The sequence below is a fragment of the Silene latifolia genome, chromosome 1, assembly GCF_048544455.1.
Source record: "Silene latifolia isolate original U9 population chromosome 1, ASM4854445v1, whole genome shotgun sequence".
In the NCBI taxonomy this organism is placed as follows: Eukaryota; Viridiplantae; Streptophyta; class Magnoliopsida; order Caryophyllales; family Caryophyllaceae; genus Silene; species Silene latifolia.
Window position 1 is genome coordinate 99,194,539 of NC_133526.1, and position 24,701 is coordinate 99,219,239.

A 24,701-nucleotide genomic window follows, 5' to 3' on the forward strand; every position below is an offset into this window, starting at 1 on the left:
CTCCTTCGATAGCTTCTCGTAGGCCTCCATCATGGTCGTGTACCTAGAAAAGGACCACATGTTTCCAGCCTCCTACATTTTTTTAACAAGTTTTATTAGCTTCTTAGCTAAAATAAAGTTGATAATATAAATGAAATGGCTTAATATAAAGGCAAGATCAAAGTTTACCATGCTCCTTCTCGCGCGATACAACATGTGACTCTCCGCTGCCCATATGAGATGTCAACCATCCCATTTATCTGCCCACTGAGGCACATGCACAAGGTGGCACCCTCACCTCCTCACATTGACTCTCCGAGCCGCCTCTTCCTCCACCTTCATTTCCTCCTTGTGAACTACTAGGGTCGAAAGGGGATTGATCGAGGCCATTTCGTGTTCACAATTAAGTATATATGGTCGTTGGTCAATGGTCGATACAAAACGCAATTTATACTTCACAAACAACTCTACAATTAGTAAAGATGCAAGTAAAGGTCGGATCCCAAGGGACGGGTATTGAAATGAGAATTCTATTGTAACTAGTAGTGTCTAGGGGTGTCACAAATTGGGTTGATGTAGAAGGTTACTAAACTAGAATAACAATGAAAATAAACAAGCAAGATGAATAAAATAAGGGGTGTAAACAATTGATTAAAAGCACTAGGGTGTCATGGGTTCATAGGGGAATCATGGGATATGATCATACAAACATGTTCTCAAATTATAAGCAAGCAATTATTGTTGTGATGGATTGAGTTGGGTTATATCTTACAATCCTAGGAAAGTTTGGGTCCCGGAGCCGAATCGATTAGATTGTACAACACCTACAAGTCGACTTAATCTTTCCTACTCAACACATGCATGGTCTAACAAGACTCGAGTTGGGTTATGTCTTACAAGTCAAGTTGAAAGGATAGAAGATGATAGTAAATGCAAGGATTCATAGGCTTAGCATTTCATCAAATATAACATGTGCATGTATTAAGATCAAAACAACCAAGCAAATAAGATATGAAAGCATATTGATTTAAGCATGAATCATTCCCCATGTTGGTTTCCCTAATCACCCATTAAACCCTAGCTAAGAGACTACTCACTCATTATCATGTTGATCATGCTAGAAAGGTTGTCAATCATACTAACATAATGAAACATGATGAATAAATGAAAGTAATTAACAATAATTAAAAAGGGATTAAGAGATTATACCTACTAATGATTCCAATAATAAAGCAAGAATAATAGAAGTACTTGAATCCTAGATTGAGAGGTTGTCAATCTCCCAATAATAACCCAAATAATCTTCAATTACCCAAAATAAAGGAAGAACAAGAGAGAGATTAAAGAACTAAAACTTGGATTAAAAATTGATTAATACTTGATTACAATATTGAAGAGAGATTTGATTGCTATTAACTACACTAATTATTGATAAGAAGAACATGCTCCTCTAATTAGCCTAATGGGGTATTTATAGTGAAAATTAGGGAGGATGCATTAGGGTTAACTAAGGGCTAAACTAGTAATTACACTTTTTAAGTTGAGCAAGGAAGACCCGGTATTTTCTGAGAGAAGGGCTTCTCTTTTCGTAGCTTGAAGAATGAAATCCGTGCTTTGTCTTTGAAATCCGTGCGGATTAGAGTCGGGACGGCCGGATTTGGGCTGGGCAATCCGAGCGGATTCAGGAGAGGGACGCTCGGATTATTGAGGGGGAATCCGAGCGGATTCCAAGGAGGGACGCTCGGATTGTACTGGCTGGACGGACGGATTATCTGCAATCCGTTCGGATTGTTGGTCAGCGTCAATTCTTCTTCTTTTTCTTCCCTTTTCTTAATAAATTCCTTGGGGATTTCCTTGGGGACGCAAGGATCCTTTCTCAACATTGTTCTTCTACTATGATATGTACAAAGGCCTTCTAGTCTTGTCTCTTCTTGATGCTTGGTCATTGAATACAATCAATTTAGCCTCGCCTCGTTTGCCATGAAAATGCAAGATTCTTACTCCTTTCCTACCAAGGGATCAAAATCTCAAAGAATATGCAAAACAAAGAACTAAAGATAAGAAATGACCCAAATAGGCACTAAAAAGCATGGAAACAATGGTAATTCGGGGGCTAAATATGCGCCAATTATGGTCACATCAAATATCCCCAAACCGAACCTTTGCTCGTCCCGAGTAAAGAGGTGACAAAGACTAGGACCAATACTAACCTATCCTAATAATAATAGCCGATATGAGACAATTAGCGGGTCTCACTCCGCCCCTTCAACTCACAACAAGACAACCATGAGGTAGGATGCCTTCTTGCAAGGCAAGGTGGGTCTTGCCAAAATGGCGACACATCCAAACATTAAAGCACATAAAATCAAGTAATGGATGCATCTACAAAAAGAATAGCCACTTTCCTCATCTAAGTGGCGGAAATTATCTACAAGGGAAGCAATTCAAGGGTACACAATCCTTCATAGATGCAATTTGTTCAAACTACTAAGCCTAGAAGGATACCAATAAATCACCTCCAAGTTGTGTCAAGCTAGGGTACCTTTGTCCTCAATCGTTAAATGCTTTCATCAAGAATAGACTCCCTATGGTGTTAAAAACACTGGAGGATCGCGGAATTCCCCCTCTTGCCTAGACAAGAAGAAGGGTCGTCCCCTCTCTACCATGCACAAAAATGGATACGATGGATAAAGGGATCAATACATATTTGAGTTTCATTTTGGGAGTTTGCTTTTGTTTTTGTTTTTCCCCCCAATTTCTTGTGGCATTTGACATTTGAGAACACTTGCCATTTCTTTCTGATTTTTGGCATTTCAATACTTGACAACTTTTTTTTGCATTTCTTTTTTTTGAACATTTTCAAAGTCACCCCAATTAGTAACGAGGGTGCCTTGTATTTGAAGCTTAGGAGTTCTATTTTTGCTCCTCTTTTCATTTGATGCATTTTTGCAAACTTTCTTTCACTTTTCATTTCATTGAACTCAAATTGATTTCTTTTTGTGCCCATTCCCTTTGATGACAAAAGTATGGTAGAACATGGATGAATGATAGATGTATGCATGGTTTCAAGGGTCACCTTGGAATAAACGGTAGCCAAGGAGTTATCACACCACAAGGTACTCTTGACTAGGCCTTAAACCATGGGTCAAAGGATACTAGCATGACACATCCTAGGGTGTTTTACAAGTATTCTAACAAGCAAAGTCTTAAGAAGAAAAAGCATCTACTAGGGCCTATATACACTTGTCAAGCTTCCCAAATAGACGGTTTCACAAAATTTTTCTAACCATGCAAACTACATGCCATGATGCAACTAACATATACACATCCTAATGCAAGTGATTCTACCAACTAATATGGCATATAAACTAAATGCAATCCTAAGTTCACATTGTTATACCGCATCAATCAAAATAAAGCCACATAGTCATTAACATAAAGAGGAAAAAGGAGATTGGAAAGATCATACCATGCGGTCTTCAATATCCTCATGTCTCGGATGTGGCGTAGTTAATCAAAGTGAACAAGGATAAAGAAACACAATATATACAAGACAATATATACAAAGGAAATGAACTTGTTTTTGGTTTTTCAATTTTTTCAATTTTTATGATTTTTGAAATTTTTCAATTTTTATGGTTTTTGAATAAAAGTTAAGTGTTAGAATTCCCATCCCCACACTAATATGGGCATTGTCCTCAATGGCCAAAATGATGGAAATTATGCAAAGATGATGCATGATTTCTATACTAAATGCAATTCTACACTAAGCTATACTACATGATGCATGGTTTTTGTTATGACGGAGAGGATAATTTAGATTACCTCCCGTTGTGTATGCATTAACTTCCCCAAACCAAATAAGACACTATTGCTAATGTCAAGGATGGGTATAGTTCATGCACACACTATGCTATGCATGAAACTAGATTGTCATTTTGGATTTTACAAATGGGAACAATAAAGAACACCTCAATGGTACCGAGGTGTGAGTCCTTTGATGTTGCTAGGACTAAACCAACAATGATCAAAATGAAATAAAATACAAAGAGATATAGACAAACCATGGGAGTGTAGGAGTCTCCAAGGCTAGTCTTCCATCATGCTATCATCATCATCACTTCCCTCATGAGAAGTGGTCACATTGCCACTTTCCTTGGCACTTTCTTCTTCTTTTTCTTCATTATCTTGCTCATCATCATCTTCACCATCTCTTTCTCCATCTCCACTTGCTTCTTCCTCAATATTATCATCAATTTCTTCACCATTTCCAACAACCTCATTGTCTTCCACCACGTCCCTAGATGCACCGGGAAACAAGGCTTCTTTATCCGCCCAACTAGGCAAAGGACAAGATGGATCAAGGAGTCCTTGCCTAGCTAAATGTAAGAGGGGAGGATATTGAGCCAAATATGCATTCTTCCGATCTTCATAGGCTTGCTTGTGCATGGCTTGCATAAGAAGAGTGACATAGTCTTTCCCAATTTCAACTCCTTGCGGTTTGAACTCTTCATACACAAAGGGGTAAGGCGGTATAACAATGGAAGAGGAGGGGGTTTCATGATCACCCTTTTGTTGTTGAATGATGTACTCGGCTTCTTCGGATAGGGGAGGTAGATAGTTGGTCCGGTGGACAATTAGACGACAAATCTTCGCGGGTAAAGTGAATGATCGAGCCTCACTAGTAAGCCATCCACACTTGGTGTCAAGGGGGTTTTGAGCAACCCACTTGAACTTGTTAATCATGATAGGCATATCAATAAGATGGCCACCTTCCTTTGCCTTGTACTTGCTATCCTTATTGAAATTAGGATCAAAGTGCTTGGCTAGGACCGTGACTAGGCCGCCATTAACAATAACGGTTGTACCCTTCTTCCCACTATCAACATGGAGCCATCTATCAACCAATAGCCTCAAAGAATTGAAAGGCTTGGTATGGATTCTTCCGATATTCAAAGCCGATTCAAGGAGAATAAAATCAAGTCTTGTGAAATGATTGGTGTCTTTCCTAGCAATTATGGTATTTCCCACAACTTTGTGCCATACTCTTATGCCCGGATGATGGACCAAAAGAGCACGACAAGCATGAAAATCATCAAATTTCTTCCCGAAGATTGCCTCCCAAAGAGGCTCGGGGTCATACTTTCCATAATGCTTAAAGTATCTCGATTCATCGCTAAGACCCAAAATTTCACCCAATTCCTTAAAGGTAATGCGTCTACTAATGTTAGCTAGACGAAACTCAAGATTTTCCCTATTCTCAACTTTGGTAACTTTTAAAGAACTTAAGAATTCCAAGACAAGGGAAGGGTATGTCAATTCCTTTGTTTCAAACAATTTCTTCAAACCCATGGCATTGAAAAAGGCTTTTGTTTGTTCAAGAACACCCAATTTCTCCAAAGCATCTTTACATATGAATTTGGTGGATTGAATTGATTTCATAGCAAACTTGGCAAATGTCTTTCTATGGGTATCAGAAATAAAAGTTACCTCCGGATAATGCAAGAGTTGATCGATTACCGGAGTAGAAGGTGATGCTCCCATAGAAGTTTGTTGTTGTTGTTGCAATTCCAAGTTTGGTGTTGCTACCACCATTGCCAAAGCTTTCTTTGTTTGGAGAGCTTTTTGCCTTTGAGAGAGAGCCTTTGCCCTTGGTGCCTTTGTTGCCTTTGATGCACCTTTTGTCCTTGCCATTTGATGAACTAACCAAGAAAAGAATCAAAAATCTTCAATTTGTAGAATGCCCAAATCGATTTGAAGGTGAAAGGCTTTGCCTTTATGAAATCAAAAATCGACTCAAAAGTTGAAGAATTTGTTCTTGGTTTTGATTGTTATTGAAGATGGAGTGATTGATTTGTTGTTTGAAGGATGGTTTGATTTGATTTTGGTGGATTTTGTTGAGGGTTTTTGTTTTTGTGATGGAGAGGATGAGGGTTTTGATGTTTAGGGTAGTGTTTATAAATGAATGAATGAATGAATGAAGGTGGGAGGGTATTTGAAGAAGTCGAAATTTTCGAAAACGCAGGGGCAATCCGTGCGGATTAGGCGCAATCCGTGCGGATTAGGCGCAATCCGTGCGGATTCTGCAGCTTCAAAATTTTCAGAAGCTCGCCTAAAGACGGGCGGATTCTTGGGAATCCGCTCGGATTCTTCTGTGTAGAGACGGGCGGATTTGCTTCAGGACGGACGGATTCTAGTCCAGAGAAAATTTCTTTGTTTTCTTCAGCTGTAAAGACGGGCGTCTTGTTCACAAGACGGACGGATTCTATGAGACGGGCGTCTTTCCAGAAATACGCTCGGATTCTTCAACAGTCAAGAAATTTTCAGTTTCAGCTCAGCTCAGGACGGGCGTCTTCTCAGCAGGACGCTCGGATTCTTGAAGACGGGCGGATTCTCAGGAATACGCTCGGATTCTGGTCCTTTGTACCCGGATTCATTCCATTCGTGCACAATGCATTTCCTTTTACCATTCTTCCATTCTTCTTCATTTCTTGTGTTCTTCATTGTGGGGGCACTACTAAGGCATGAATAGGCTAGGCAATTGCCATCCCCACACTAAGGTAAAGCACTACACATCAATTGAAATCGTTAGTCCCTCCCTCACTTCTCTCTTACATGACAATTATTTTGATCAAAGTAAATAAAAATCCAAAAATGACAAAAATGCAATACAAGAATTGAAATGTAAGTTAGGGAGTTAGAAATATTTACAAGTGGTGGTTTAGGGAGGACTCCACCAAACTCTCATTCTTGATGAGATGTCAAGGGGGCATGTTCAAGGTGTTGTTGATGTTGCTCAACACCTTGAAGAAGTAGTCAAAAGCTTGTTCATTGTTATGGTAGAGGTCCTCAATAGACCGTGCCCCTTGTTGTTGATCATGATCGATGGCATGCCCAATGTAGGGATTAAAGATCCCTTCAAATTCGTCGTCCCAAAGACCACAAACTTCATTGAGTTGATCATTGAAAATCTCTTGCTTAGATGGAGACAACTCTCCCAATTTCTTCTCTTGGCCAATGAGGCCATCCTCTTCTTCCTTGGTTGATTTTGATGAGCTTTGCAAGCTCTCCTTGTCACAATTCACTTGCTCTTTGAATGGAGCATCTTCAACTTTCTTCTTCCATTGGAGTTCCGATGTCTTCCTTTCATCTTTCCGGCTATAATGATCAATCATGAAACATGGCTCATGCAAACGAGGAGCTCTCATGGTCTTGTCAAGATTAAAAGTTATGCTTTCATCTCCCACTTCTAGAGTGAGCTCTCCATGTTTCACATCAATCACCGCACCCGCGGTGTGTAGGAAAGGTCTTCCTAAGATGATTGGAATGTTGGAATCTTCCTCCATATCAACAATGACAAAGTCCACCGGGATGAAAAACTTCCCAATTCGCACGGGGACATCTTCCCATATCCCTAATGGTGTCTTCGTCGATCTATCGGCCATTTGGAGTGTGATATTGGTGCATTTAAGCTCTCCCATTCCCAACCTTTTACTCACCGAGTACGGCATGACACTCACACTAGCCCCTAGATCACATAAGGCTTTGTTGATCGTCGTGTCGCCAATGGTACACGGTATTGAGAAGCTTCCCGGATCCTTTAACTTTGGAGGTGAACTCCCTTGAAGTAGTGCACTACTCACCTTAGTGAAGGCGATAGTCTCAAGTTTCCGGATCGACTTCTTCTTTGTGAGGATATCTTTCATGTATTTTGCATAGGCCGGTACGTGGTTGATTAATTCCGTAAAAGGAATTGAGACTTCTAAGTTCTTCACAATCTCCATGAACTTTCCAAGTTGATCATCAAATTTGGGCTTGGCTTGACGACTTGGAAAAGGAAGTCTAATCACAATGGGCTCCTTCTTTTTGGCTTTGTCTTCATTTTTCTTTGAACTTTCTTCTTTTGATGATTCCCCTTCTTTGGGGCTTTGCACAATTTCTTCCTTTTCACTAGCTTTCACAACTTCATCCTTAACTTGCTTCTTCGGTGCCTCATATCTTGTACCACTTCTCAAGTGAATGGCACTAACCGTTTCATGTCTAGGGGGATTACTTTGAGGTGGTAATTGCCCCTTTTGTCTTTGTGAGCTTGAAGATGCTAGTTGAGTCAATTGTGTTTCCAACATCTTGGTGTGAGCTAGAATGTTGTTGATGGTGGTGTCCTTTGCTTGGCTATCTTTTTGCATTTGGGTGAAAAATTCTTGTTGATTATTTTGCATTTGGAGGACCGCTTTTTGGACATCAAAACCTTGGTCATTTTGGTGATTGTATGGATTTTGATTTTGGTAACCTTGGTTTTGATTGTAAAAGGGTCTTTGATTTTGATTTCTCATGGGTGGTGGAGTGTATGTTGTTTGAGGGTTTTGAACATTTTGGGTTTTGTATGAGAGATTTGGATGGAACTTGGTGTTTTCATTGTAAAAATTTGAGTAAGGGGTACCACTTTTGTAAGCTTGGAAAGCATTAACTTGTTCGGTTGTTCCCCTACACTCACTTGGGTCATGACCCAAAGTTCCACAATTCTCACATATCCCACTTGGGATTGATGAGGATGCCGTCATGGCATTGACATGATGCTTTGATGTTTTTGAGTTTTCCTCAAGTCTAGCCATAGCTTGTTCAAACTTCAAGTTGATTGTGTCAATGTGAGCACTAAGTTGAGCACCCAATTGAGTAACGGAGTCCACTTCATGCTTTCCTCCTCTAGTAGCCTTGCGAGGTCTACTATATTGTGAATTATGGACCGCCATTTCCTCAATCTTGTTCCATATTTGATTGTCATCAACTTCGGTGAACATTCCATTTGATCCCATATTGAGAATGTTCCTTGAATCTTCATATAAACCATTCCAAAATTGTTGCACTAAAAACCATTCGCTAAGTCCATGGTGAGGACATGAGCGACATATACCTTTGAACCGCTCCCAAGCTTCATACAAAGATTCTTCATCCCTTTGCTTAAAACCCGTAATTTGAGCTCTTAGCATGTTAGTCTTTTCCGGTGGGTAGAATTTTTTGTAGAAAGCTAGAGCTAACTTCTTCCAAGAATCTATTCCAAGGGTGGCCTTATCAAGGCCCTTCAACCATTGCTTTGCGGTGCCGATTAACGAAAAAGGAAATAAGACCCATCTTATTTGGTCTTGAGTCACGCCCGTTTGAGAGATAGCATCACAATAATCGCAAAAGGTTTCCATATGAGAATGAGGGTCCTCACTAGGCATCCCCCGAATTGGCTCCTCTCAACTAGTTGGATGAAGGCGGACTTGGCAATAAAATTACCGGTGAGATGTTGCGGTGTAGGAGTACCATTTGGTAGATTCTCCTCGGTGGGTATAGAGTGTGACGAGAATTTAGGCATTGTAGGTGGATTTTGTGTGGTATTGTTTAATGGGTTTTCTTCTCCTTCTATTGCGAAAGGATTGACAAACTCACTAGTGGGTTGAACAACTTCACCAACACCTCTCAAATTCCTCCTAACAAGTCTCCTATTATTCGTCAAGGTTCTTTCGATTTCACGGTCAAAAGGTAACAAATCACCTTGTGACCTTCTAGACATGCAAAATATCAAACAACTCGAAAACAATTAGAACAAACCTTGAGGAGTTTTACTTCCCCAAGGTGAAAAAGACACAACTAATAACAATAAAAGAAATCTTAAATCAATTAAACACCGTCCCCGGCAACGGCGCCATTTTTGATCGAGGCCATTTCGTGTTCACAATTAAGTATATGTGGTCGTTGGTCAATGGTCGATACAAAACACAATTTATACTTCACAAACAACTCTACAATTAGTAAAGAGGCAAGTAAAGGTCGGATCCCAAGGGACGGGTATTGAAATGAGAATTCTATTGTAACTAGTAGTGTCTAGGGGTGTCACAAATTGGGTTGATGTAGAAGGTTACTAAACTAGAATAACAATGAAAATAAACAAGCAAGATGAATAAAATAAGGGGTGTAAACAATTGATTAAAAGCACTAGGGTGTCATGGGTTCATAGGGGAATCATGGGATATGATCATACAAACATGTTCTCAAATTATAAGCAAGCAATTATTGTTGTGATGGATTGAGTTGGGTTATATCTTACAATCCTAGGAAAGTTTGGGTCCCGGAGCCGAATCGATTAGATTGTACAACACCTACAAGTCGACTTAATCTTTCCTACTCAACACATGCATGGTCTAACAAGACTCGAGTTGGGTTATGTCTTACAAGTCAAGTTGAAAGGATAGAAGATGATAGTAAATGCAAGGATTCATAGGCTTAGCATTTCATCAAATATAACATGTGCATGTATTAAGATCAAAACAAGCAAGCAAATAAGATATGAAAGCATATTGATTTAAGCATGAATCATCCCCATGATGGTTTCCCCTAATCACCCATTAAACCCTAGCTAAGAGACTACTCACTCATTATCATGTTGATCATGCTAGAAAGGTTGTCAATCATACTAACATAATGAAACATGATGAAAAAAACGAAAGTAATTAACAATAATTAAAAAGGGATTAAGAGATTATACCTACTAATGATTCCAATAATAAAGCAAGAATAATAGAAGTACTTGAATCCTAGATTGAGAGGTTGTCAATCTCCCAATAATAACCCAAATAATCTTCAATTACCCAAAATAAAGGAAGAACAAGAGAGAGATTAAAGAACTAAAACTTGGATTAAAACTTGATTAATACTTGATTACAATATTGAAGAGAGATTTGATTGATATTAACTACACTAATTATTGATAAGAAGAACATGCTCCTCTAATTAGCCTAATGGGGTATTTATAGTGAAAATTAGGGAGGATGCATTAGGGTTAACTAAGGGCTAAACTAGTAATTACACTTTTTAAGTTGAGCAAGGAGGACCCGGTATTTTCCGAGAGAAGGGCTTCTCTTTTCGTAGCTTGAAGAATGAAATCCGTCTTTGCATCTTTGAAATCCGTGCGGATTAGAGTCGGGACGGCCGGATTTGGGCTGGGCAATCCGAGCGGATTCGGGAGAGGGACGCTCGGATTGTTGAGGGGGAATCTGAGCGGATTCCAAGGAGGGACGCTCGGATTGTGCTAGCTGGACGGACGGATTGTCTGCAATCCGTTCAGATTGTTGGTCAGCGTCAATTCTTCTTCTTTTTCTTCCCTTTTCTTCATAAATTCCTTGGGGATTTCCTTGGGGACGCAAGGATCCTTTCTCAACATTGTTCTTCTACTATGATATGTACAAAGGCCTTCTAGTCTTGTCTCTTCTTGATGCTTGGTCATTGAATACAATCAATTTAGCCTCGTTTTGCCATGAAAATGCAAGATTCTTACTCCTTTCCTACCAAGGGATCAAAATCTCAAAGAATATGCAAAACAAAGAACTAAAGATAAGAAATGACCCAAATAGGCACTAAACAGCATGGAAACAATGGTAATACGGGGGCTAAATATGCGCCAATTATGGTCACATCAGGGATCAATGTCCACCTCCATGGGGTCTCGCTCCGAGTTAGAAGGCACGTCCTCTGCAAAAGAAAGCAAAATCGAAGCATTTAAAGGCCGTTTTAAGCCGTTTTTCAAGACATTTCTCAAGCCCTACCATCAAACAAGTCAAAAAGTGATAAAACTACGTTCCTACGTAGCTAAACTAAGCTTAGTTAGGGTCACGAGCCGAAATTTCGGCAGCATTTCGCTACTATATGCTTAAACCCATACAAAAGTGTCCCGGAAGACCTGTCACAAATCAAAAATTCGGCATGGTAGGAAGTTTACCCATCATCCAAGGATTCCAAAACATTGAGTTTCACTAAAAATCAACAGGTTTTAAGCTATTTTTGAGCCCTTTGAAACGGTTTAACAAGATCGTCTTATTTTCATCTCATTTCATCAAAACTGAACGAAAAGTCGAAATGAATACATGGTTATGCTCCTAGCATGTTCAATTATGCATTTCTAATGTCAATTTCAAGGGACAAACTCATATGGGACGGAATCTCCAATTTTTTTGACTAGTTTGGGTGTTCAAACCCTAATTTTTCTATCTTATTCAAGCTACAAATGCAAATTAAAGAAAGGACAAGATACATACCTGGATTTGCCATGATTAATGGCGAATTTTGATCAATTTTTTGTAAAATTTGGTTGGGTTTTTAGTGTTTGTCGAGAGGAAGAAGAAGAAGAAAGGTTTTGGTTTAAATAAAAAGAACTCGCGTTGCGATCTGTTTTACTTGGGCACGGATGAACCTGGGAGAAAACACAGTCTATGCTGCGCCCTTTCCCAAGGTCTCTCGTCTGCTACGCCTATTCTCCAGCAAGTCCTGCAGTAGCTTTCCTGTAAAGTGGTTATAAACTCGTTAAGGGTGGACCCAAGCCCTATATTTTCCCGCCTTGGGATGTTTCCATTAAAACAAAGGGTATCTTTACTCCGTATATTTTCTACGAGCGTACTTTTTTCACCCATCTAGTCTACATTCTCCCCAGCGGTTGCAATATTTTGTTCCCCAGCGAGAGTTCATTACCGCTATACAACCCATGTATTCTTCGACCAAAATTTATTGTGCCAAGTCAAGTTTTTTTTATCAGTAGTTCTCGGAAAGTCTCGCCTTCTACCAAGTCATGTTTTTTCATCGACAGTTCTCGGAAAGTCTCGCCTTCTACCAAGTCAAGTTTTTTTATCAGTGGTTCTCAAAAAGTCTCGTCCTCTATCAAATAAAATGAATCTCAAGCATTCGGTTCTCGGAAAATCCCGTCTTTAATTCAAGTCAAATATCCTTCAGCAGTTCTCAGAAAGATCTGCCTCCTTCAAAGTCAATTATCCTTCAGCGGTTCTCAGAAAGTTCTGCCTTAGTCTCTAATGGTTCTTAGAGCGTCCTGTCTTTGTCCCAGCGGTTTCTTACATCGAGATAATCCTTTCAGCAACCCTCAGATAACCCCTTTAGTAATTTTCAGAAGTTCTTATGTTCAGTCCTTCCGAGAAAGTTATCCTCAAGAGTTAGTCTTTAGAAATGTTAATAAGTTTCATCAGAAGCTCTGTAACCCCCTATTGCCTTCAGACATCAAGTTATCTTTGGACAAAAGGGTTCTGTCGAAGCGGCTTCAATCCCGTTTCACCCAGGGGTGTTTCAGGTATGATTTATTCTTATGGCTGGCGATCCTCCTTACGTAGTTTAATGGACTTTAAACGACCCTAGCTCCTCGATACTCGACAGACTCTAAAATGTTCCCGACGACAGGTCCTTGGCTCAGACACCTTGAGCCCCCTCACGTCGCCATAATCTTCGATTTACCTCGAGGCAATACTTTGACTTTTGCCTTGTCCAAGCCTCAGTCAAAGTGGGAGCACTGTAGACACCTCGTTTCTGCACCTCCCACAAACCACCCAATGATGATTGGGCCGCATGTCTGATTATGCCGAGTGATTTATGACATTTCGTAAGTTCGTCGACACCTGATAGCTCAAATAGTCGAGTCAAACTCATGGTCGTCATCTGCGTGCAGATACGGTCATTTTGACAGTAATTAGAGTACATTTGGAGTCCGGGTTTAAAACCGCTTCCATTTTCTAAACTATCTAAAACCCGAGTCGGGATATTCTGAAATTTTCCGGAATAATATTCCTAAATTTTATCTATTATCACGAAAATATCTACTTTGCGGAATAAAGAAGCCTACATCTTCCCTAATCCCTAAAATCAAACGCGGAAATCTTTCTTGCTGAGGAGGAAACTGCCCAAGAGAAAACGCAGCAGGTACTGCGCCTCTTGGAAAGTTCGCAGTTCCTGTTGCGCCTCTTCCTGGGCTGCTTTTTGTCTAGTTTCCAGATTTCCTCCTGATTTCTTTCCCATTCCTTCTTTTACCGTAATTCCTTTTGTGTGATTAGTATAAATAGAGGCATTCGCCTCACATATTCTTCACGCGAGTGTCCGCCCTTCTCTTCTCCCTTTGCATTATAAGACCGCGCTCTTGCTTTTTGATGCCAACGTGCTTGCTCCTTGCGACCACATAAGCTCATATCATTCTGAGTACCTGTCACGTTTGCATGACCGACCAATTTGACCACTACACTTTAATCAACTCAATCAACTTGTTCTAAATCCTCTATAGAGAGCACTTTCATATTACATCGAGTCAAGCAATCACTAATACGACAACTTAGTTAATCTTGCTTCGTCAAACATGTAATTCTGAGGCTGTAAATCCCAATTTATTTTATTTTATTTTGAATCAATTAATGTACGAGTTTATGTCATAAGCATGCTCAAAACCGTTTTCAAAATAACGTTTTAAAAACCTTTTAATGGAACAGAAGTGAGGCACCGTCGAAGAGAAATGCAACAGCTGTTGCGCCTTCTGGAATGGTCGCAGCACTTGTTGCGCCTATTCCAGAGGTTTCTTAGCCGCTGTTTCTCTTCTTCTTCTTCCTCGTGTTTCTTCATTGTTTCATTCGAAGGTCTTCTTCCGTTTTATTTCTTATTCCTTTCGAGTTTTCATCTTTTGCAGTTTGAAAATGCGTTTTCAATAATACTTTGAACAATTCCGACTTAAATCCCTTATAATTGATATTTTTGGGTTTTTGTCATTACATTCGAACCCGAATTTAAGAGGCTCGATTTATTCATATCAAGTCCCTTGAATTCGTCTTTGATATATGATTTTAATTTTGTTCCTTTTTATAATTTCCGTCTCTGATTTGAAGTTTGTATATAAACCCGTTTCCGACATCGTATAATAACTAACTTGTAATAATTTGTTTTAATTCATTTTTTTTTGCTTTACGACGGTTCCCAATGCATATAATCTCACTAAATCACCTTCACTCGAGTTGTATATCAATGATCCATACTAATCAATTAACCAACGATAACAATTAACGAGTCTGACTTTCATAGTCAGAACCCAACTTAAGAACAGTCGCATGAACTGATGCGTCTCTTCTAAGGGATGCACCAGATGCTGCGCCTGTTCTAGGGTGGTTTCTACCTCTGAACTCGTCTTGTTTTGACGTAGGTCTCCTAATTAGTTTTAATCGATTATTATCCTTATTATCACTACTAATTCGACGTATTTTACAATCCTCTTCTAATTCTTTTATTTTCTTTTCAAATCCCACTTTTTCAAGCGTACTTGTGATGTAAATTCAATTATCCATTGTAATTCCATTGTAATTTATTTATTTCAATTTATTTATTTAATATTGCTCTTGTATGATTTATTTACTTCACCATTCACATGTAATTAGTCTAATTCCAACTTCGACTCAATTGATTGCTAAATTGTTTGTCAAACCGACTTAGTCTAATCTCACATCACTACTACAGATACAGGCTATAACAACGGTCAAAAACCGTTGTTATATAAAAAAGCGGACGTTGTTAAAGCGTCCGTTGTAAAAGGTTGTAACAACGGTTGGTTTTCTTAAGCAACCCGTTGTTAAAATTATTAACAACGGTTTTAAGTATAAAAACCCGTTCTGGAAAGTGTGACTCAATTTTGGGGGGAAAGTTATTACAACGGGTTGTAATATACAAAACCGTTGTTATAACTAAAGACAACGGGTTGTTTGTAAATAACCGTTGTTGTTTGTTCTTAAAAAATAAAAAAAATTAAATTAAATATTACTAGATGCATGTATAATTACGGCCCGTTAGAATTCCGATGCATGCAGAATATCCCTTAAATTAATTACCAATGGTTTTGAAAAAACTTATAAATGTGACTAGCTATAAATATTAAAGCATCCTTTAGTATCTAACATTCATTAATTGAAACAACATGGCAATGAACCCTAATTTTATCAACAACGAAGAATGGCTTACATAAACGATTGAAGATGATGGGAAGGTTCTCGCCGGGCTTCCCGCCGATCAACACCCATTAATCAAAGCATCCCTTGAACATCAACGGAATTATTAGATTAAGAGGCGTGAAGCAGTCCGGCTTGTCAACAAAGCCTCATCATCATCATCATCTTCATACCCTCGTCGGCCTGTTACTCGCAACTTGGCTGCAGCCAGAGATATGTTGAGTTGTACTCTTCCAACCTTATCTCCACATGCAAGTCGTGTCCTTGCATATATTCAATCTGTTATTGCAAAATATGAAGCCAATGACCCGGAAGTTAGCGGTATACCGAGTGGCGTGATTGGTGGCGAGGTTGAGAAGCGCTTTTTACGCTTAACCGGGGTTGTTCCGGCTTATTATACATCTTTTGATTTCCGATAATTGCTGTAATGTATTTGGTTTAAAATTAAATGAAATGATCATTTTGAAAGTGTTGAGTTATGCTTGTTTGATTTGCTTCCATTTTTTCAACTCCATAGATCAGTCATCATCAAGATCCAGATTATTACTGCCATTACTGTCCAATAAGATTTGAAGCAGTATTGAGAGATATGATGATGCTGATTATGGCACAACTTCCTAACATATATATTAATTAAAAAACAACTCAACCCACACATTGCTTAGTATAAATACATTGCATTATCTCAACTAACATGCATTTCCATTATCTCAATATATTCTCCAAACCCTAACTGCTAAAACAAACTCCAAATAAATTAACCCTCTCCTTAATCTTTCAAAACAAACTCCAAACTCCAACAAAATGAATGATATCATCCTTAAGACTCTTACTATGCTCGATCCGTACTGAAGGACGCCAAAGAAGATGGAAATGAAATAATTAGCAGATGCTGAACGAAACCTAATGGTCGATAAAAACACTTACATGGAACTGAAATAAATAGAAAAATAAAATAATGACGATGAAACAAACCTGATAATTACAGAACGTACGTAAAGAGACGATGAAATCAACAGTGACGGCGAGAAGATAAAGCGACGATGAGAAAGAGAGAAAGAGACGATGAGAAAGTGTGTGTTTTGTGTTTGTGTTTGGTCTCGCTGCTTTGGGTTTGTGTTTGTGTATGTATTAAGGTTTGTGTTTTGTGGCTGCAGCAGACTTGTGTTTGTGTGGTTTAGAGTTTGGAAGGTATTGATAACGGTTATTAAACAACAACCGTTGTCAAATATGTTTTAACAACGGTTGTAAAAAAAACCCGTTGTTAAATAAGTTTTAACAACGGGTTTCAAAAATAACCGTTGTGATTACTTTTCACTAACTTTGCGCCAATTTTGCGCCAAATTATTAACAACGGTTGTTCATGTGTGACCCGTTGTTAAAACGAATAACAACGGTTTTTATAACCATACCCGTTGTAATTGATTTTAGTAAAATTCGCGCGATACATTCTACAACGTCTATTGTGATTTTCGTGAATAATCGTTGTTAAAGGGGCGTTGTAGTTGCCTGGATTTGTAGTAGTGCATGCTAGGATTAATCCGTGTTTGTTGCATCTCATGCATACAATTGATAAAATATCGAATATAAATAACTTCCCTGATCATTAGTAGAGGCCGATATCGAGGCGGGCGGGTTTAGGTGTTGAAATAAACGAGCTTTCTAATATGTACCCTCACCCCTTACTCAAGATCTCTGTGAACATCCATGTTCATTGCCATCACGAGAGTCATTCTAGATATAGAATGCTAAGGATAATGAATTTCTTAGTGTTCATGTCACTTTTGTGTCTTGACATGACGTGAAGTATTCGAACGGTTCCAATTTTCCATAAAAATTGGTGGCGACTCCACAAATGCAGGCTTGTCAAACCTTTCACCGGTTTCAATACCTTTCAAATCGGTAATGGCCCATGATGTGCTTTAGCTCGCGCCGGAGTTCCATGGGAGAAGTGTCACTGCCTCGAAACCAATGCGCGGACGCGCGCAGCGCGGGTGGCTATGTCCACATGGCTATAACTTTACTTCACCACAATCACATCTTAAAGATACTATTACTAAATGACGACCTATACTATCTAATTTTCCTGGAGATCTTCAGTACTTGGTCATCTTTGTATCTTGAATATAAGCTCTTCATCTTGAGCTTCAAAACTTGTTTTGTCTTTGTCTTGATATAACCAACAAGCTTTGTTCAATATTCTTGTAACATACAACAAACCATTACAAGTACAAAATATATAGACACAACATACTTTGTCATTATCAAAACTCAATAGGACATATAACTATATGGTCCAACAACAAGGACATCTACAAATACACCTAATGGATGCTTAACTGTTCAGTCAGCCATTTGTAGGGCCACGTTGGTAACTTTAAGATGCCCCATATTCAGTTTCTCGCAAACCGAATACGGCATGACACTGACACTGGCATCCGAATCACATAAGGCTTTATCTATTATATGAGTGCCTATGGTCCAGGGAATGGAAAAACTACCCGGATCCTTCAATTTGGGCGGAGACTTGCTTTGTAGGAGTGCACTACACTCTTCTGTAAAAGAAATGGTCTCCACTTCGTTAATGCTCCTCCTATAATTCAGAATATCTTTCATATATTTAGCGTAGGAGGGTACCTGGGTAATTACTTCAGTGAAAGGTACAGTTACATGAAGATTTTTGACGACCTCCAAGAATTTACCGAACTGCTGCTCGACCTTTGTATTCTTTAGGCGTCCCGGAAAAGGAACCTTGATAACAATTGGTGGGTCGGCAGCGTTTCTCTTCCCTTTATCAGAATTAGACTCCTTATCAGTATTAGGAGACGTCCCATCACAACAGACAACGGATCAGCAACTCCGTCAGTCAAATAAGTCTATCAACTATCCGAACCAGTTGATCGACAAACTAAACAAGTCGATCGACTATCTTGCCCAGTCGATCGTCTTTTTCCAATTTCCTCAGTGGTCGGACTCACGATGGAGGTTTAGTTTTCGGTACTTGTCGTTAGGAGCACCTAAACCAAAACACAATTTATAACTCAACAAACAACTCTACAATTAGTAAAGAGGCAAGTAAAGGTCGGATCCCAAGGGACGGGAATTGAGATGAGATTTTCAATTGCAACTAGCGGTGTCTAAGGGTGTCACAATTTGGGGTTTGAAGTAGAAGATCACTAAACTAAATAGCAATAAAAGTAAACAAGCAAGATGATTAAAAGGGATGTAAACAATTGATAAAAAGGCACTAGGGTGTCATGGGGTCATAGGGGATTCATGGGAATTGATCATACAAACATATTCTCAAATTATAAGCAAACAATTATTGTTGTGATGGATCGAGTTGGTTTATATCTTACAATCCTAAGAAAGTTTGGGTCCCGGAGCCGAATTGATTAGATTGTACAACACCTACAAGTCGACTTAATCTTCCCTACACAACTATATGCATGGTCTAATGAGAGTCGAGTTGGTTTATGTCTTACAAGTCTCATTGAAAAGATAGGTGATGGGTAAAAAATGCAAGGATTCATAGGCTCATTTAAGCATGAATCATCCTCCATGTTGGTTTCCCCTAATTACCGATTGACTCTAGCTAAGGAAACTACTCACTCATTATCATGTTGAACATGCTAGCAAGGTTGTCAATCATACCAACAAAGTGAAACATGATGAATAAATGAAGATAATTAACAATAATTAAAAAGGGATTAAGAGAATTATACCTACTAATTATTCCAATAATAAAGCAAAGAATAATAGAAGTACTTGATGATTGATTGGAAGGTTGTCAATCTCCCAATAATAACCAAAATAATCTTCAATTACCCAAAACAAAGGATGAATAAGAGAGAGATTAAGGAAATGAAACTTGTATTAAAACTTGATTAAATGTTGATTACAAGATTAAAGAGAGATTTGATTGATATTAACTACACTAAAGATTGCTAAGAAGAACATGCTAATCTAATTAGACTAATGGGGTATTTATAGTGGGGATTAGTTACATAAATTAGGGTTTACTAAGGGCTTAAATGACGATTAATTCTTTGAGGAATCGCCGGTCTCTAGGGAGACTCCGGTCTCCTTTTCGCCGGTCTTAGAAAAATATGCGCATCCTTCCATGAAGCTTGTAGAAGACGAAACGGCTGACAGGCAATCCGAGCGTCCAGGGCACGGGACGGGCGGATTGAGGGTGTTTCGGACGAGCGGATTGTTGGGGGGGACGGTCGTCCAGCTGGGGAAGACGCTCAGAATTGCCCTTGCTGGACGGGCGGATTCTGGGCAATCCGCTCGGATTGTCTTACAGCTATTTCTTTCTTCTTTTCTTCCTTTTTCTTCATAGAATCCTTGAGGATTTCCTCGGGGATGCAAGGATCTTTTCTCATCATTGCCCATCTACTTTAGTACGTACAAAGGCCTTCTAGTCTCGTCTTCTCTTTGATGCTTGGTCATTGAATTCAATCAATTTAGCTCTATTTGGCCATGAAAATGCAAGGTTTGCACTCCTTTCCTACCAAGGAAACAAAACCTCAAAGAATATGCAAAACAAAGGACTAAAGATAATAAATGACCCAAATATGCACTAAAAAGCATGGGAACAAGGCTAATTTGGGGACTAAATATGCTCTAATTATGGTCACATCACTCAGTATTCACAACTGCAGATTTAGTCGATCGACTAACATTTTCCGTCGATCGACTTTTTTCAGGCGTTTCAGCAGTTTCGTCAGCGAACCTTTCTTCTCCATCCACATCTAACTCCATAATTATTATATTTTCAGTGACCTGGGGCATCTCTGGTCCATCGTATGTAAGACGACTTCTAAGATGTATCGCATTAGTAGTGTCATGCGGCTTTTCAAGCTGAGGTGGCAACGTACCCGATTGTCTACTAGAAGTTGATAATTGGGCAATTTGATTCTCCAACATCTTATAATGTGCCATAAATTGAGTAATTAGAGCCTCCTGCTTCTGTGAAGCCATCATTTTTTGTTATAACAAGGCTTTAATTTCCGACGTATCGTTATTTGGAGCTTGCTGAGGAGGTTGCATCTGTTGTTGATATTGTTTATGCTGAGTAGTAAACTGTTGACCTACTTGGTTTTACCTTTGATAATTACTTTGCTGAGAAGTGTGATTCTGGGGAATCACATATGGAGAATCCTGCGGTTGTTGTGGTGTTGGGGTAGGATTAAGGACATTCTGGCTTCGGTAAGATAAATTTGGATGCTCCTTAGTCCTCTCATTATAAAAGTTAGAGTACGGTGTACTTTGCTTAATAGACCGGAAAGCATGGACCTGTTCTATCACACTCATACATTCAACTGCATTGTACACCGCAATACCACATCGTTCACAGGTGTGTCCTGTTGGACCTTGGCATGAATCATCTGCTGGTTTCCCAAATATTGGGATGTCTTCAATTCTGCAATTTGGGCAGTCAATGCCTCTAACTGAGCTGCAACAGCTCCATCTGAAATACCACCTCTTGTGCTACCTTTGGGGTTACCATACTCAGTAGTGTGAGTAGCTATCGCATCGATCAATTTCCATGCATTGGCATCAGTAATGTTGTTTTGAAACCTCCCATTTGCAGAAGAATCAAGCAAGGCTCTATGATCGTTATACAGCCCATTATTAAATTGATTGCATAAAAACCAGATCTAGAAACCATGATGAGGAACAGAGCGGACTAGTCTCTTGAAGCAAACCCATGCCTCGTTCAGGTCTTCTATGGGGCCTTGTTTGAAACTCGTAATTTGGCTTCTAAGAGCATTTGTCTTCTGCGGTGGAAAATACCTCTTGTAGAATGCAAGAGCTAGTGTATTCCAATCGGTAATAGCATTAGCTTTTTGTCCAAATCACGCAACCACTCCGTAACACCATCTCGCAGAGAAAAAGGGAATAGAACCTGTTTTACTTGGTCCTTGGTTACCCTAGCGATCAAACGGATGGAGCGGGATGTTGGAGCTAGTGTCCTCCACAGTTAGTGTGATAACGTATATAAATCTCTTATAGGTTCACAAGGGTATACTTAGTATTTTATCAGTTGATTAACGTTTACTTAATAACGGTTGGCTTGCTAGAAGTTTGACGTTATTATCATACTGATGGCGGTGATCAACTGGTCCCTAAAAGTCACACCTAAAGGATGTGTTTGAGAGATGTGATTGTATGAAGATATAATCACATTGATGCCTTATGTGACTAAAAGGTTAGTCCATGTATTTGACTAAACAGTTAGTCAATGTGATGATGAGACGATTATTTAATACAATTAAATAATACCAGATGAGACGAATTAATTGTTAAATTCGTAAATTGAATATAAACTGTTATATTTAATTAATGTATATAATGTTAGCATAAACGAATTAAGATGTTAATTCGTAATTAAACGTAACCAGTTATATTTAATTAGCAAATTACAAATATGTTATATTTATAGTTAATGTATATATTATGCGAAATTGTCATAATAAAATGTTGACAGACCGGTATTAATAAATCGACTAAAAACTGTTGTGTATAGACTTATTAATACATGTCGACATAAATTGAAAATTGAGAAAATAATACACATTTTATACATTTGAGAACAACCAAAATAAGAAGATTTGTCTCTTATTCTTGTGGTTGGTGAAACCGAGATAGAGAGAAAAAGGGAAAGAATAAAATCTTCCCATTTGACTCCCTTTGCACGGTTTAAGGAAACAAAAAGGAGAAGAAAATATCTCCCCCTAAAGAGACTCATTTACACGGTTATATGAGAGGTAGAGGGAGATCATTTTACTTACTCATTTTTGACCTAAAAAACTTCTCATCACAAAACCCATAAACTTCTCTAAAATTAGGTGAAATTAGGGTTCTTATTCTAGCAAAAAGAAAGGCATTTCTTAAAGCATTTTGGGTGCAACGATTAGGAGAATATCGATCTCGATATTGTTCTTAGGCCAAATTGCTAGGACCAAAGGTTAATTCTAAATCTCTATTCATTTGTTTATGCAATTCGTTTATGACTAGTAATTTCATATATCATAATTCCTTATAATCCGAATTTTTCTTGATGAAATATACCGATATTTCGTACAAGTGGTATCAGAGCATAGGCCACGAAATTATTTTATATGATTTTCATAAATGAATTTAAACAAATTTGAGAAAAAGGAAAAAAAAAAAAAGGTTCGGCCGTTTTGAAAAAAAATTTATGCCGATTAAATTTTTTTTTTGCCGAGACTTTTTGTTTTTCTGTTGGTTTGTTTCCATTTTGATTTATTCATATTGTTGTTTCAATTTGTTAAGATGATAATATGATAAATTTGTAGATGTTTTGATTTAATAAGAATTAAATTAAAATGTAAATGGAAATCGGTTTCTTTGTTGATGATTTGTTTTGCTATATAGTTTTGGCATACAAGTTAATTTAATCATGTTCAAATCAATTGTGATGAATCAAATATACGGATAATCGATTTAATCATAATTTGGATATTCATTTTAAGAGGTGAAATTGAATCATCTAGTTTGAATCCATTTTTAAATTAAAAGATGATGTTTATGCCAATCTTGTTTGAAGAGTCTATTGATCCAAAATACTCAAGAGGGAGGGGGGGTGAATTGAGGATTTAAAACTTTTTAAAACCTTTTTGATTGTACGTATGTAATCGATTATTTAAAGTTTATTGGTTAAACTTTAACTAATTAACTAACGATGATGAGCGAAATAAACGAAAGAACGAAACAAACAAACGAAAGAAGAAGAGACACACGGATTTTTGAAGTGGTTCAGTTTCACAAGTCGAAACCTACGTCCACTATTCTCGATTAATAAATTTAGTACCTTTCTACGGATTACAAATTTACTAACCCAACTCGTACAACTAACTCTAGCTGTAACTCAATGAGTACCGTTAAATACTCGAGTGACTAACTTACGCTAATAAGAAAGCACTAATGATTCTAACAAAGGTTCACGTTAATGAACAAGTTAAGAAATCAATCTAAGCACTATTATCTTATAACGATAAACGAAGAACAAGTATGCGAGTTTTATGACACACGACCTTTCAAAATTGCAAATCGGTTTTTCTGCTTAAAACACACGGTTTGCTTTTTAAATATGAAAACAATTTTTATGCTTAAGGTCTCTGTCTTAGATGTTGTATATAGCAAAGTATTTATAGGCAAGGAAGAGGTAGGCTACACGGTTTCTATACAAACCCTAATAGCCGAAATAATAAGATATAATTACAAATTATATCTTCTTATTATCTCTTTCCTAAAAGCCTTAAAAGATAATAAAGAACATTCTAAAAGATAGAATATAATCTTTCTAAATATTATCTTTACTATAAATTCTAAGATTATGATAAGATTTCCTAAACCAAGAATATCTTTTACCATAAACAAATATATTAAGAAGATATATAAGATATGTAAAGATCTTATTATAGAATAAAATCTTTACCTAATATCTTTTAGGCAACATGGCATATCACGGCTCATAAGCTCGTGAATCATGCAAACCCTAATCTTAATATATAATTAGAATTTAGGTTTTAGGAGAGGCTATATGGAAACCCTAATTAGTAGTAAAGTCCAACTCACAAGTTGATCCAACATAACCACCAATTAACGCTTACCATAAAACCGGACTCCTTACTAAACCGGCTTTATAAAATAAATACTTTCATTAAAACATTTAAGATAAACTTTAAACAATAATAAAACAATTTTCGAAATGTTTATTAGTCGTGTATAAAAACTCAGCATTTCAATGTTATAGTAGAGAAGCTATAACATTGAGCTCTTTAACTAATAAGGTTATAGCTGCAAAGCTATAACTTTACTAATCAAGAAACTCATTCTTGATTATCATTATGAGATAATCACCTATACTATTCTAATCTTTAAAGAGATCTTCGAGTATAG

The 24,701-nt window shown here is 38.0% G+C and overlaps 1 non-coding gene across 1 annotated transcript; it reads left to right on the forward strand.

The window, feature by feature from the left end:
- Positions 1-8,859: 8,859 nt before the first annotated feature.
- Positions 8,860-8,966, forward strand: LOC141617923 (small nucleolar RNA R71). The gene has a single exon (XR_012531244.1). It is a non-coding gene; the product is annotated as a small nucleolar RNA R71 (small nucleolar RNA).
- Positions 8,967-24,701: the final 15,735 nt, after the last annotated feature.